Source organism: Ursus americanus, chromosome 17 (genome assembly GCF_024610735.1).
Source record: "Ursus americanus isolate L20-20 chromosome 17, mUrsAme1.1.p, whole genome shotgun sequence".
Classification (NCBI taxonomy): Eukaryota; Metazoa; Chordata; class Mammalia; order Carnivora; family Ursidae; genus Ursus; species Ursus americanus.
Window position 1 is genome coordinate 375,691 of NC_142143.1, and position 15,271 is coordinate 390,961.

The window sequence follows — 15,271 nt, forward strand, 5'->3', positions numbered from 1 at the left end:
GAAGTGCACATCTTCAAAATGGAGCAGTCAACAGGTTTCTTTGTGGGGTGATAAATTATTCTGGAGTTAGTGGTGCTGGTTGCCCTTGTGAATGTACTAAAAGCCACTGAATTACATACTTCAAAGGGTGATTCTATGGTATGTGAATTACATCTCAGTGTAAAAGGGGGCAGTCCATGGGCTGACAGGTGGCAGCTGCATTCTTAAAGGGGAGCTATGAAAGGCTTCAATGTTGCTAACAGCCTTCAGAGAGGACACTGGGCATCCCCTACTCAACAACAAATGAAGAGAATGAGACACACAGCCCCACCCCCAGGAACCTGACCTCTAGCAGATCTTGAAGGACTCTGCCCAGAGAGGCTCCTACCTTCGAGCCTGAGGACAGAGCCATTGGTTCCCTGTGCCCGGGGGTGTCCTTACGGACAGGGATAAAAATACCAGCCTCATAGCATGGATAGGAGGGCTGACTGTGGCGAAGTTCAGTGCGGAACCTGGGGCACGGAGAGTGCCCGTGCGTGTTAGTGTCATGATGGTTGCACGTGGAGGACGGGACTTGTACAGAGGCCCTGACAGTGGCTGCATCCTCGGCTCCGGGTACAGCTGCCTCGCCTGCAGTGAGCCTCTCTACTTACTGACCTGAATTACAGTTCTTAAACTCTATGTCTCAGTCCCCCCAACTATGCAATATAGACGTTGATGGTACATATCTCAGAGGACAATGTGAATATCAAGCAAGATGATCTGTATGAAGTGCTCAAAACATGGCTGGCAAACGAAGTGACCCATAAATGTCCACATTTATCATGAGCCAGGGAGCAAGGAGTTGTTGGTCAAAGAAAGCTTCCGTAAGGAAACCTGGCTTGAGTTCTACTCATTTTATTTATTTATTTTTAAAGATTTTATTTATTTGAGAGAGACAGCGCGTGTGCACATAAGCAGGGGGGAGGGGCAGAGGGAGAAGCAGACTCCCCGCTGAGGTGAGAGCCCATGCAGGCTCGATCCAGGACCCTGGGATCATGACCCGAGCCAAAGACAGACACTTAAATGACTGAGCCACCCAGGTGCCCATTTTACTCATTTTAAATTAATGACCACACTTCTCAAGCGAACGTTAATATAGCATAGCCTCTGAACTCTAAGTTAGTTTCCCTCTCTTAAGACACCGGGACAAATTTTAGATGGGCACTAATTCTATATAGCTCCTTGCATCCAGAAGTGTCAAAAAGAGGGGGAAGAGGAGGAGGGGGGAGGAAGGGGAGGAGGAGGAGGAGGAGAAGTAGAAGAAGAAGAAATCTATCTGCCCATCCTGTGACCCCTCTGACCTGCCGTAACCACCAGAAGGCAGCAGAAGACAGATGCCATTTTGAGAGCCAGCCTCCAGTACTGCCCTCTTGGAATCCTGTGACAATGTGTGAAGAAGCCCTATCCAGCCTCCCTGAGCCTGACAGAAGCCTGGAGAGAGGCCTAAAGACCCAGCCAAGGCCCCAGACACACGGGAAGCCAGGTGGACAACATGAGGAGCAGAGAGGAGCCATGCCAGCCAAGCCCGGCCCAGCCCAAACTGGGCTCGAACCACAGACTCATAAGCAAAAATAAAGACTGCTATTTTAAGTCACTAATCATTGGGGTGCTCTGTAACAAAGCAATACGTAACTACCATAACCACCATTTTATTCCTTCTACTCTTTCCTCACTCTCCAATAACCTTAACCCTCAAATCACAGAAAAAACCAAAGGTCTCAAATGGAAATTCTCCCATCTTCCCTCCATCTGATCTACCAACCCAAATCCACTGCTTCCTTCTCATTACAATGGAGGAAAGGGTCCTTGCTCCCACCAAAGGCCAGTCCCTCCACCTATGCTCTGGACCCCACCCTTCACAGCTTCCCAAGACTGCTCCTCTGGTATCTCCAGACCTTTCTCCTCCACATTCCTGTCAGTGTGCATGCACAGACAGGCACACACATCCCCTGCCCCACAGACATTTCTCCAGTTCCTGTTCACAGCAATGCTTCCTGAAAGAACCGTCTGCAATTACTGTCCACAACCCCTCTCCTCCCCTCTGGCCTCTCTCCCTAGCATGCCACCAAACTATTTTTGTCAAGGAAGCCAATGACCACCAAGGACCACCTCTCAGCCCTTCCCTCCCTCTACATCCCATAGCTTACTACCAGACTCTTAAGTACCAGCCTCTCTTAGCATCCTTGACACCATACTCTCCTAGTCTCCTCCAGCACCCAGAGCTACTCCAGGTCAGCTTCTATTTCCTGTGCTCACCTCCACAGCGGGCACACCCCAATGTTCACCCTGGTCTCCCTTGTCTTCCTCTGTCGGGTATGTATAACACAGGACTTAAAAGTGCAGGTCTAGGGCACCTGGGTGGCTCAGTCAGTTAAGCATCTGCCTTCGGCTGAGGTCATTAATCCTCGGTCTTGGGATCGAGCCCCACATGGGGCTCCCTGCTCAGCAGGGAGTCTGCTTCTCCCTCTGCCCCTCCCCCAGTTCATGCTCTCTCTCAAATAAATAAATCTTTTTTAAAAAGTTCTATAATTCATTTTCTACCAAAAGTTAATCTAATAAAATATTCTCCTTCAATCTAATAAAATATTCTCCCATTTAATAGCACCTCCTTCACTTAGCACCTACTATGTGCTCTTCTAGGATTAAGGTTGACTAGAGAGGAGCACCTGGGTGGCTCAGTCGGTTAAGCGTCTGCCTTCAGCTCAGGTCATGATCCTGGGGTCCTGGGACTGAGTCCCATGGTGGGCTCCCTGCTCAGCAGGGAGTTTGCTTCATCCTCTGCCTCTATCCCTCCCCTTGCTCGTGCTTGCGTTCATCCGCTCTCACTCTCTCTGTCAAATAAATAAATAAAATCTTTTAAAAAATAGAAAAAATAAATAAATAAAAGTGCATGTCTGAGAGTTCTGGCTCCAGCTCATATCAGACTATCTTCTTCTTTTTTTTTTTTTTTTTAAAGATTTTATGTATTTATTCGACAGAGATAGAGACAGCCAGCGAGAGAGGGAACACAAGCAGGGGGAGTGAGAGGAAGAAGCAGGCTCACTGCGGAAGAGCCTGATGTGGGGCTCGATCCCATAACACCGGGATCACGCCCTGAGCCGAAGGCAGACGCCCAACCGCTGTGCCACCCAGGCGCCCCAATATCAGACTATCTTCTTACCACTAATAACAAACTATACAAAATATAAAAAACAGCTCTTTGAAGGTGTTGGAGAACAACCAGAAACATGAAGAAACTGGAGGGGACACAATTACTGGAAGGAGAACAAATTTTGAGCTCCACGCTGAAATGCCTTCTGACCTGAGCGCGCTTCCCAGCTCTTGCAGAACATGAGGCCACGGAGCTAGGTGACAGCAGGCTTAGCGGTCTTACTACAGGAGGAACAGAGGTTAGAGGTCAGGGCTATCAGAATGGCTGAAACTGAAAGAGAAATTCCAAAAGAAGTGAAAATCCCTTAAGTCTACATTAAATTCCTCCCAAATCCCTGACTAACTCCTGAACTGCACATGGTGGGAGGAGACACCAACAAATCAAGCAAAAACAAACAAACAAACAAACAAAAAACACAGAAACAGTAGAAAGTGGCTGCCAGGGCCAGGCGCAGGGGAGACAGGGAGAGGCTGGTTCAGGGTCCACACACTGAGCACAAAAACGAGTAAGGTCTGAGGATGTGATTATAAAATGTGGTGACAAGCTGCTGATGCTGTACGGAGTAGCTGAGATCTGCTGAGAGAGCACAACCTAAGTGTCCTCTCTCTCTCTCTCTCACACACACACACACACACACACGCAAGAACATGTGAGGTGACAGATGTGGCGATTAACCAGATAGGGAGAGTTCTCTCACAATGCATACATATATCAAATCATCATAATGTACTTTAAATAACTTATAATTTTGTCAATTATATGTCAATAATGCTAAAAACCACCAAGCAGAAAGCAACTGTTGTGAGGAGAAAAGAGCTAAGCAAAGATGCCAGCAGCTGTCCAATCCTGGGGAGACAGAATTTGGAGTTTCAGTTCTGCCAAACTAGAAAGGTTTTCCATTAAAACCCTAGGGAGGCCACACCTTAGAGGAATAAAAACCATGTTCCAGAACTGAAAGGCTATGTCCTAAAACTTAGGGCAAAAAACAAAAAATCCACCCTACAGGCTACAAGCTCCTATAGGATCAAGTGATCTCCCAAAAATTTAACAGTCTGCCCTCAAAGAACTCAACACTCTTTACAGGAAGATAACCCAAAACTGAATCTCTAGAATGTATCACCCATAATGTTCATTATATAATTAAAAATTACCCCGCATTCTGGGATCGAGCCCCACATCAAGCTCCTGGGAGCCTGCTTCTTCCTCGCCCACTCCCCCTGCTTGTGTTCCCTCTCTCCCTGGCTGTCTCTCTCTCTGTCAAATAAATAAATAAAATATTTTAAAAAAAGAAAAAAGAAAAGAAAGTATTTATAATAATAAGTAGGGACGCCTGGGTGGCTCCATTGGGTGTCCAACTCTTGATTTTGTATCAGGTCATCAGGGACGTGGGGTGGAGCCCCACATTGGGCTCCATGCTCAGGGGGGAGTCCACTTGAGATTCTCTCTCTCCCTCTCCCTCTGCCCCCCACACCCCAAGAACACACATGCACACACTTTCTCTAAAAATAAATAAATAAATCTTTACAAATATATAATAAAATACCTCAAACACAGTAGGAAAAAAGGTAAAGAATGATAGCTGACTTTCTATCAGAAACAACAGATGCCAAAAGACAATGGCATAAATTCTTAAAAGTGCTGAAAGAAAAAAAAGCTATCAACCCAAAATTCTATGTTCAGCAAAAACATCCTTCAAAACCGAAGGATAAGTAAAGACCTTTTCATCTTCACTACAGAGAACAAACAGGGTCACCAGAGTGGAGGTGGGTGGGTGGATGGGGAAAATAGGAGATGAGGATTAAAGAGTACACTTATCATGATGAAATAAAATAAAATAAAATGATTTAAAAAAATAAAGACCTTTCCAGACAAACAAAAGCTGAGGGACTCTGTGCCCAGCACACTCACAATATAAAAAATGCTGAAGGAAGTGCTTCAGGCTGAAGGAAAATGATCCCATATAGAAAACTAATCTATAAAAAGGAAAGAACAATTTCCCAACTCATCTAAGGGGCTGGTATTACCAAAACCAATGATATCATATGAAAAGAAAGTCATATGTAAATCTCTGTTATGAATATACACAAAGAAACCCTAAACAAAACACTAGCAAACCTAATCCAGCCACATATAGAAAGCATTACACACCACACCAAGGGAACTTATCCTAAGACTGCAAAGTTGCTTTAACATCTGAAAATCAATTAATACAAAACACCATATTGATACGATAAAGGACAGAAATCAAATAATCTCCATAGATGCAGAAATGGTATTTGACAAAATCCAACACCCTTTCATAATTAAAAAAGAAAAAATATTCCACAAAATAGGACTAGAAAGCAACTTCCTCAATCACTGAAGGCCCATACCACCCCTTCTACTCAACACTGTATTAGAGATTCTAGCCAGTACAATAAAGAAAAAGAAATAAAAGGCAATAGAACTGGACAGGAAAAGCAAAACTGTCTTCCTTCAAGATGACAGGATTGTACAGGTAGAAAAATCCAAAGGAATATACAAACCCACTATGAGAACTGATAAATGAATAGAGCAAAGTTGCAGAATACGTGATCAGTATACATAAACCAACTGTTTTTGTACGTTAAAAAAATAACTTTAAAAAATAGAAAACGGGGGGCACCTGGGTAGCTCAGTCAGTTGAGCATCTGCCTTTGGCTCAGATCATGATCTCGGGGTCCTGGGATCAAGCCCCATGTCAGGCTCCCTGCTCAGCAGGGGTCTGCTTCTCCCTCTTCTCTCTGCCCCTTCCCCCCGCCCCCGCTCATACTCCATCTCTGTCTCTCTCTCAAATAAATAAAATCTTTTAAAAAAAAATAAAAAAATAGAAAACAGGGCACCTAGTTGGCTCAGTCAGTGGAGCGTGTGACTCTTGATCTCAGGACCGTGGGTTTGAGCCCCACGCTGGGTGTAGAGATTACTTAAAAATAAATAAAATATTTAAAATAAATGTTTTAAATAACCAAAAATATCAAATACCTACAAATATACTGAGTGAAAAGTGTATCTTCACATTGAAAACTGTAAAATATTGCTGAGAAAAATGCAAGAAGATTTAAATAAATGGAGATATACCATCTGCACAGATCAGAAGACTATGTTAATATTCAACTCTAAAATTGATCTATAGAGTCAAAGTAACCCCAACCAAACTTCTAACAAAAATTTCTGTACATACTGAAGAGCTTACTCTAAAGCTGGAAGACAACTCTGTAGAAGAATGAAGATGGAGGACTTACACTACCTCATGTCAAGACTTACCATTAAATTACAGTAATTAACACAGTGTGATGTTGGCATAGGATAGAAAAATAGACCAACAAAACATAACAGAAAACCCAGAAATAAGCCTGCACACATATGTTAATTTATAACAAAGGCTCCCCCAAATGACACTAGAATGATTATATAACCCATATGGGGGGTGGGGGAAGTACCCATTAAAAAATAATGCAAGAAGGATCATTCAGGAAGATCAGTATTTGCTTGGAGATGGAGAGGCAGGAGAGGGTGGGATGGAGGGTTCCCAAAAGGATATGAGGAAATTTGGGGCATGGCAGACATGTTCACTACACGTGGTGATGATTTCACAGGTGTATACAGATGTCGAAACTTATATTTTACACTTGAAACATGTGGGGTTTACTGTACATCAGCTGAATCTCAGTAAAGATGTTAAAAAGAAAAAGGTGAATCGTAAGCCAAAATACAAAAACTACCACTATACAACTTTTACAGGATGTCTGACTGCTTCGGGCAGCAGGATATGCGACTCTTGATCTTGTGGTTGCAAGTTCAAGCCCCATGTTGGGTGTAAAAATTACTAAAAAATAAAATTTAAAAAAAATTTTAAAAAAACTTCTACCAAATAAAAGGGGTGGGGGGTGCCTAGGTGGCACAGTTGGTTAAGTACCCGACTCCTGGGGTCGGCTCAGGTCATGATCTCAGGGTTGTGAGATGGAGCCCCACATGTGGCTCCATGCTCATTGCAGGGTCCACCTGGGATTCTCTCTCCCTCTCCCTGCTCCTACCACTTGTGCACTCGTGCTCTCTCTCAAATAAATAAATTTTTAAAAAAGAAAAAGAGGGGCACCTGGGTGGCTCAGTCGGTTAAGCATCTGCCTTCGGTCAAGATCCCAGAGTCCTGGGATCGAGACCTGCATTCAGTTCTCTGCTCAGTGGGAATCCTGCTTCTCCCTCTGGCTGCAGCTCCCCCTGCTTGTGCGCTCATGCTCTCTCTCAAATAAATAAAATCTTAAAGAAAAAAAAAAGAAAAAGACAGTGTCTTCACAACACTGGTGCAGGTGAAATTTTGTTAGGACACATAATAAACATAAAAAATATATATTGTCAGGGCGCCGGCTGGCTCAGCTGGAGAAGCATGCGAATCTCGATCTCGGGGTTGTGAGTTTGAGCCCCACATTTGGTGTACAGATTATTTAAAAATATAATAAATTAAAAATATATATATATTGATAATTTTTTTACTTCACCCAAATTAATCTGTCCATCAAAAGACACCATTAAAGAAAAAAAAAAAAGGCAAGAGGTCCCTGGCTGGTTTAATCAGTACAGCATACAACTCTTGATCTTGGAATCATGAATTCAAGCCCCACGTTGCATGCGGAGATTACTTTTAAAAAAGGAAATAAAATTGGGGCACCTGGGTAGCTCAGTCAGTGAAGTGCCTGCCTTCAGCTCAGGTCATGATCCCAGGGTTCCAGGATCAAGCCCCACATCAGGCTCTCTGCTCAGCAGGGAGTTTGCTTCCCCTTCTGCCGCCCCCCCACCCCAGCAGCCCCGCTCATGCTTGCACTGTCTCACTCTCTGAAATGTCTTTAAAAAAAAGTATGTTGGGGCGCCTGGGTGGCACAGCAGTTGGGCGTCTACCTTCGGCTCAGGGCGTGATCCCGGCATTATGGGATCGAGCCCCACATCGGGCTCCTCTGCTATGGGCCTGCTTCTTCCTCTCCCACTCCTGCTTGTGTTCCCTCTCTCGCTGGCTGTCTCTATCTCTGTCAAATAAATAAATAAAATCTTAAAAAAAAAAAAAAAGTATGTAAAATTTTTAAAAAGAAAAAAATAGCCAAACCATAAAACAGAAAAAAATATTCACTCCTTACACACAAATATACACACACATCATAAAGGACTCATAATCAACATATATATGTATATTTTAACTCTTAATATGAACAATAAACATCCAGGGCACCTGGATGGTTGTTCATTGGCCATTGGACTCTTGGGCTTCAGCCTGGGTCATGATCTCAGGGTCATGGGATCAGCCCGAGTTGGACTCTACACTCAGCACAAGGCTGCTTGAGGTTCTCTCTCCCTCTGCCGGGTCCCCCACTAGACCATGCTCTCTAAATAAAAAAAATATTTAAAAAACAAACAATCCAATAAAGAGTGGATTAAAAACCTGACACCTCACAAGAAAAATATAAGGGGCCAATAATATAGCATATAAAAAGTTGTCCACCAAGGGGCACCTGCGTGGCTCAGTAGTTAAGTATCTAACACTTGATTTCTGTTCAGGTCAATTCACGTCATGATCTCGAGGTCCTGAGATCGAGCCCCATGTCAGGCTCAGGCTCAGTTTAGAGTCTGCTTGTGCCTCTCCCTCCTCCTCTGCCCCTCCCACCAACGTGCTTGTAAGCGCACCCACGTGTTCTCTCTCTAAAATAAATAAAATCTGGGGTGCTTGGGTGGCTCAGTCATTAAGCGCCTGCCTTCGGCTCAGGGCATAATCCCGGCATTCTGGGATCGAGCCCCACATCAGGCTCCTCTGCTGGGAGCCTGCTTCTTCCTCTCCCACTCCCCCTGCTTGTGTTCCCTCTCTCGCTGGCTGTCTCTCTCACTGTCAAATAAATAAATAAAATCTTTTAAATAAATAAATAAATAAATAAATAAATAAATAAATAAATAAAATCTTAAAGTGTTCACCAAAAATAAAACAGTTGTTCACCATCATTATTCATCAGAAAAATGCAAATTAAAACTACAGTGAGGGGCGCCTGTGTAGCACAGCGGTTAAGCGTCTGCCTTCGGCTCAGGGCGTGATCCCAGCGTTCTGGGTTCGAGCCCCACATCAGGCTCCTCCACTGGGAGCCTGCTTCTTCCTCTCCCACTCCCCCTGCTTGTGTTCCCTCTCACGCTGGCTGGCTGTCTCTCTCTGTCAAATAAATAAATAAAATCTTTAAAAAAATAAATAAATAAATAAATAAAAAATAAAACTACAGTGAGATATCACTACCACCTGAATAGCTAAAATTAAAAAGACTGACAATACCAAGGGCTGGCAGGGAAACGGAAAAACTACAACTCTCATACATTACTGGTGAGAGCGTAAAGGAGTAACAGTTTGGAAAACAGTTCGGCAGTTTCTTAAAAAGTTAAACATGTATCTATACTATGACCCAGCAATTCCACTCCTAAATATTTGCCCAAAAAAATACCATATATCCACAAGACTTACATAAGAATCTTGACTTTAGTAGTAATAGCCAAAAAAGTGAAAGCAATCCAAATATCCATCAATATGAAAATAAATTATATTTTCAATATGAAAAAATATATATAAATTATATTTAAAGAAATTATAAGTTCATATTTCATATTCATACAAATGAATCCTACTCAAATAAAAAGCAAAAAATACAGATACAAGCATTTATTTTTTTTTTAAGATTTTGTTTATTTATTTGATAGCGCACACCAGCAGGGGGAGGGGCAAAGGGAGAGGGAGAAGCAGATTCCCCACTGAGGGAGGAACCTGATGCAGGAATCGATCCCAGGATTCTGAGACCATGACCTGAGCTGAAGGGACACTTAACCGACTGAGCCACCCAGGCACCCCCAGATACAAGCATTTAAAATCACTAAATCTCAAGGGGCACCTGACTGGCTCAGTCAGTGGAGTGTGCAATTCTTGATCACAGAGTCGTGAGTTAGTACTCTATGTTGGACATGGAGATTACTTAAAAAGTAATCAATCAATCAATCACAAAAGCATTACATTGAGCAAAAGAGGACAGACACAAAAGAGCATATACTTTATGATTTTGTTTATATGAAGTTGGAGGACCCGTGAAATTAATCTGTAATGACAAATCAGAACAATGGCTGCCTCAGGATTTGGAGGTTGGTCGTAGTAACTGAAAAGGGACACAAGGAAACTTTTAGGGATGACAGAAATGTTATCTTGACATGAGTGATGGACACACTGGTGTATACATTTGTCAAAATTCATCAAACATATTTAAGACCTGCAAATTTCATTGGGTATAAAATATTCTTCAATAATTTTTAGTGGAATATTTTTTTAAAGATTTTATTTATTTGAGAGAAAGAGCAGCAATAGACAGAGAGCACATAAGCAGTGGGGGTAGGGAGAGGGAAAGGGAGAGGGAGAAGCAGACTCCCTGCTGAGCAGGAAGCCCAACTCAGGGCTCAATCCCAAAACCCGGGATCATTACCTGAGCCAAAGGCAGACACTTAACTGACTGAGCCACTCAGGCACCCTGTAATATTTTTAAAGAAATAAAAGACTAAAAAAAGAAAGAAAGAAAAGGCTGTACGTTCTGTGTTAAAAAGAAGGCTGCTTGCTATACACGGATATGACAACATTTCTAAGACGACGATGGCTGAGGATGCTTGAGGAATGGGGTGAGAATCAGACTGACTTCACGATACCTACTTTGGTATCTTCCGAATTTTACTCGAGCTCAGATTACCCTGTGCATGAGCCACCCACAGGAGGCGAGACTGAAAAGCACAAGCTCTAGAGCCTGACCACCTGAGCTGAGTCCTGGGTCTCCCATTTACTTATTGTGACCTTGGATACATTCCTTAATTTGTGCCTCAGTGTCTTCACATAAATAATGGGAATATCAAGAGTAACTACATCATTAAGTTGTTTTAAGTAAATGCTTTGGGCGCCTGGGTGGCACAGCGGTTAAGCGTCTGCCTTCGGATCAGGGCGTGATCCCGGCCTTATGGGATACAGCCCCACATCAGGCTCCTCCTCTATGAGCCTGCTTCTTCTTCTCCCACTCCCCCTGCTTGTGTTCCCTCTCTCGCTGGCTGTTTCTATCTCTGTCAAATAAATAAATAAATAAAATATTAAAAAAAAAAAAAAAGAAGTAAATGCTTAGAAGGCAGACAGGGGAGAGGGATGGGCAAAAAAAGTAAATGCTTACTGGTTTAGATGTCAAAATACAAAATTTAGCACTGGTTTTCACTCTCTGGTTTTTAGAAAATTCTGCACAAGTCATATACCTCCTTTCATCAAAATGTCTGTTATATCTCACAAGGCTACAAGGATAATAAAAGGTAAAGCACTTTGTTTAAAAAAAAAAAAGGAATTAAATAAGATGGTATATGTGATGCACTTTAAAAAGTGCCTGGGCTTGTTTTTCTAAATAAAGCTTTATTGGAACACACGCATGTGTGTACACAAAAATGCCTGGTACATAATCAGCTGCCATTATTATTCAAAAATTTAAAACAGTATTTTGAAAGTTAGCCTTTTCCTTAACCAAAAGAAAAAGGAAGGGGAGGGGCCTTAGTCAGCTGTCTGAGATGTAAATCCTGAGTCAATCATCTATTTGTTGTATGCCTGTTTTTTCATCTGTAAAATGGGTGATAATAGTTCCTATACCCTAGAGTTCCTACGATGATTAAATAATTCATATAAAACATTTCAAGCTGTAGCACACAATAAATAGTCAGTATGTTGTGCTGTGTGTCTGTGCAAATTTACTGCCATTACCAAGACTTCAAACATTACCCCTGTGCTGAGGTCCTGTTTACCTGCATCCTGAGCTCTCCTCTGGGCTCCAGATTCTTCTGCCCGGTGTCTTCTTGCTAATGACCCTTGGATGTGTCAGACTTCTCCCACTACTTTGAGTCAAGAGAAAACCTTACTTTCCACCTCCAACCTAGAATAACACCCTGCTCCTGCCAGCATCCCACCCTGCTTCCCCATCTCAGTAAACGGTGCCACAGTCCGCCCATATGTGCCACCAAGAAGCCTAGAAATCACCCTGAGCCCTCTCCACCACACCTTCTTCTAACCTATCTGCAAGTCCCACAGCTCTGACTCCGAAATATCTAAGCTGACCTGCAAGGCCTAAACCACAACTACACCCACACCCAACACCTCATCTCTCCTCCTCGCGTGCATGTCCCATCTCAATCTCCATCCCAGGTCCTCACACAAGTCAGGCTCACAGCCTGCAAGGAAAAGCATGATCCTAAGGCCAGTGGCCCACACTGGCTCCTATCTATCTCCCCCTCACCCTGGGCACATGCTCGTCTTATCTGGGTTCCTTGAGAAGATCCACCACTGGGCCAATGCCTGTGCTGTCCTCTCAGCCTGGGAGGCTCTGCCCCCCCCCCAAGCTAGCTGCTTCTCACCTTCCAGAGCCTAGCTGATGGGAGTCAGAAAGGCCAAAATGGAAGAGAAACCAGAAAGCAAGGAATATGGAGAAGAGGTAAGATCTGAGTGTCTGTGAGGCCACAGAAGCAGGTGATAGCAGACTGGAGAAGGCCATAGGGACAAGACAGGTGGGCAGAGTGACAGACGGGGGTGGGGGGGAGGTGCAGTGAGAGGCAGGGGCTGCACAGGAGTGACAGAGTGGGTGACCTGGGGGTGACAGCAGACTGAGAGCAGTCAATAACAAGTGGGTGGACAATGCGAACAGGCTGCAAGGACACTAAGTGGCAAGTTGGGGGTGTGTGGAAGACGTCACAGGGACAGGTCAGGGAACATGGAAGGGGGCCAGTAAGGGGCCTGGGGGATGGCAAAGCAGATGGGGCTGGAGAAAGACATGGGCAATGAGGGGTGCGGAGGCAGGCCAGAGAAGGTGACAGGCCAGGGAAGGGAAGCTACGCTGGCGGCAGAAAGAAGGGCAGCAGCAGAGAGAGTGGACAGGGCAGTGGTGACCGTTGACACTGGGGAGGGAGAGTCCCGCGGCAACAGGTAGAGAGGGGTAGCACTGACAGGTGCGGAGCGCTGCCCGGTGGGTCAGGGTCCCTCACAGGCGGGGGAAGAAGGAAGGAGCCGTACGGAGGGGAACGGGGACACGGACACAGACGGCGCTGACAGGTGAGGAGGGCACTTGGGGGTCAGGACCAGGAGGGCACCCCTGACGGGGGCGGAGGTGGACCCTGCCTCGGGGACAGGGGGTGGGGGGGAGCGGAGCATGACGGGGGGCACCGTGGGGGTGGGTGGACACCGACGGGGGGGGACGCTGACGGGGCGGGCACCGCTGAGGGGGGCAGTGTGGTGGGGGACACTGACAGGGGTGAACACTGACGGGGCGGACAGACACGGGCGCACCGACAGCGGGGCGGTCACGACGGGGCACCGGCGGGCGCGGCCGGTCGGCGGGCCGGGCTGTGAAGAGCCGCGGCGGGCGGCCGCACTCACCTGCCCCGCGGGCCGGGCGTCGCGGCGGCTCCTCGGAGGCCCGGGTGGAGGCCAGGGCGCTGGCGGAAGCGAAGCCCGGGCGACCTGGGGCTAGCCGCACGCACATGGGCCCGGCCGGGCGCGGCGCCCACGGACACGGCGCCCACGGACACGGCGCGGGCCGGCCGGCGGCTCGGGACCGGCTCGGGCCCCGGGCGGCGCTGGGGTCGCTCCAAAATGGCGGCGGCGGCGGGAGCGCGCGCGCACGTCGGGGGCGGTGTCTGGCGCGGAGGCGCGCGCGCCGGGGGCGGGGCCGAACCTTGTGGGCGGGGCGGCGAGGCGAGGCGAGGCGCGGGGCGGCGCGCTCACGTGGACGCGGCCCGCGCGGGGGCAGCCTTCTGCGCGACGGGGGCGGGAGCGCGGTGCGGTGGGGTGCGGCCTTCCGTCGCTTTTTCCTCTGAGGTGCTACCAGATTTCTATACAAGCTTAATTAGCTTGTTTTGGGATAATGCCATGTCAGCAACAGAACAACCCCTCCGAGGCCCGAAATGATCCCAGGGTCACACACCTGCAGCAGGGGTCTCCCGGTTTTCTGCGGGCCTTCCTCTCTGCTTGAAGGCGTCTCCCACTGGATGTTTCCTGAGCTCCTTGGCCCCTGGGGTGGGCATGGCCAAAGCAAGCGTGAACAGTGGGCAGCCACCTGCGTCCCTCTGCGTCCAGTTTCCTAGCTGGACTGGGAGCGCCGGAGCAGCAGACTCCAGACTTACTCCTTTCCAGGTGCCCCACAGGTGCTTGGATTGTTTTGCACATATGTGCCCAGTTAATTCTATAAAACTAATCTCTAAAATGAGATTTATTGGGCGCCTGGTGGCTCGGTCAGTGAAGCGTGTGCCTTCCGCTCAGGTCATGATCCCAGGGTCGTGGGATCGAGCCCTGCATGGGGCTCCCTGCTCAGCGGGGAGTCGGCTTCTACCTCTGCTGCTCCCCCTACTCATGCCCTCTCTGCCTCTCTCTCTCAAATAAAATATTTTTAAAACAACAAAATAAGGGACGCCTGGGTAGCGCAGTCGTTAAAGCGTCTGCCTTCGGCTCAGGGCGTGATCCCGGCGTTCCGGGATCAAGTCCCACATCGGGCTCCTCTGCTGGGAGCCTGCTTCTTCCTCTCTCACTCCCCTGCCACGTTCCCTCTCTCGCTGGCTGTCTCTCTCTGTCACATAAATAAATAAAATCTTTAAAAAAAAATAAAATGAGATTTGTTATTTCAGGAGGCAGCGTGAAGAGTGGGGAAATGTTGGAAATGGCAATCGAACACCTGAGGAATATAACACAACGTGCTGCATCCTCTCCAAATTCACCCTGTCCCCGGAGGAAGTGGATCTGGGCCGTTGCTGTACCAAACTCTATCAGCAGAGGGTGCAGGAGAGACGCTGCGGGAGAAGGCGCCGTTCTGGGGCTCGCTCTGCAAGTTGCAAGCACCGCCTCCCGGTGCCGGTCTTCCCTGAGGCCAGCGGCTTCTCCAGCACCTCCATGGGTGGCTTTAGAGCAGAATGTCTCTGGTGAGACATCTCCCCGAACACTTTTCCCCAGCATCCTGCAGGGCAGGTATCTGGCAAGTTCTGTAGGGTCAACTTCCAGGAATTGGGGGTTAAAAAAAAGCATCT

At 46.7% G+C, this 15,271-nt stretch overlaps 1 protein-coding gene across 11 annotated transcripts in view; it reads right to left on the bottom strand.

Annotated features, from left to right (window-relative positions):
• The window catches only part of PPP6R2 (protein phosphatase 6 regulatory subunit 2), a 77,250-nt gene extending 63,377 nt beyond the window's left edge, over positions 1–13,873 (bottom strand). For 8 of the 11 annotated variants that reach the window (XM_045815510.2, XM_045815509.2, XM_045815505.2 and 5 more), the window contains exon 1: positions 13,632–13,872. The gene's annotated coding sequence lies outside the window, so the exon portion shown is untranslated. Of the gene's footprint in view, positions 1–3,322; positions 3,394–13,631 lie in introns of all 11 variants that reach the window. The other 3 variants (XM_045815511.2, XM_045815508.2, XM_087868575.1) reach the window with 2 other exon arrangements.
• Positions 13,874–15,271: the final 1,398 nt, after the last annotated feature.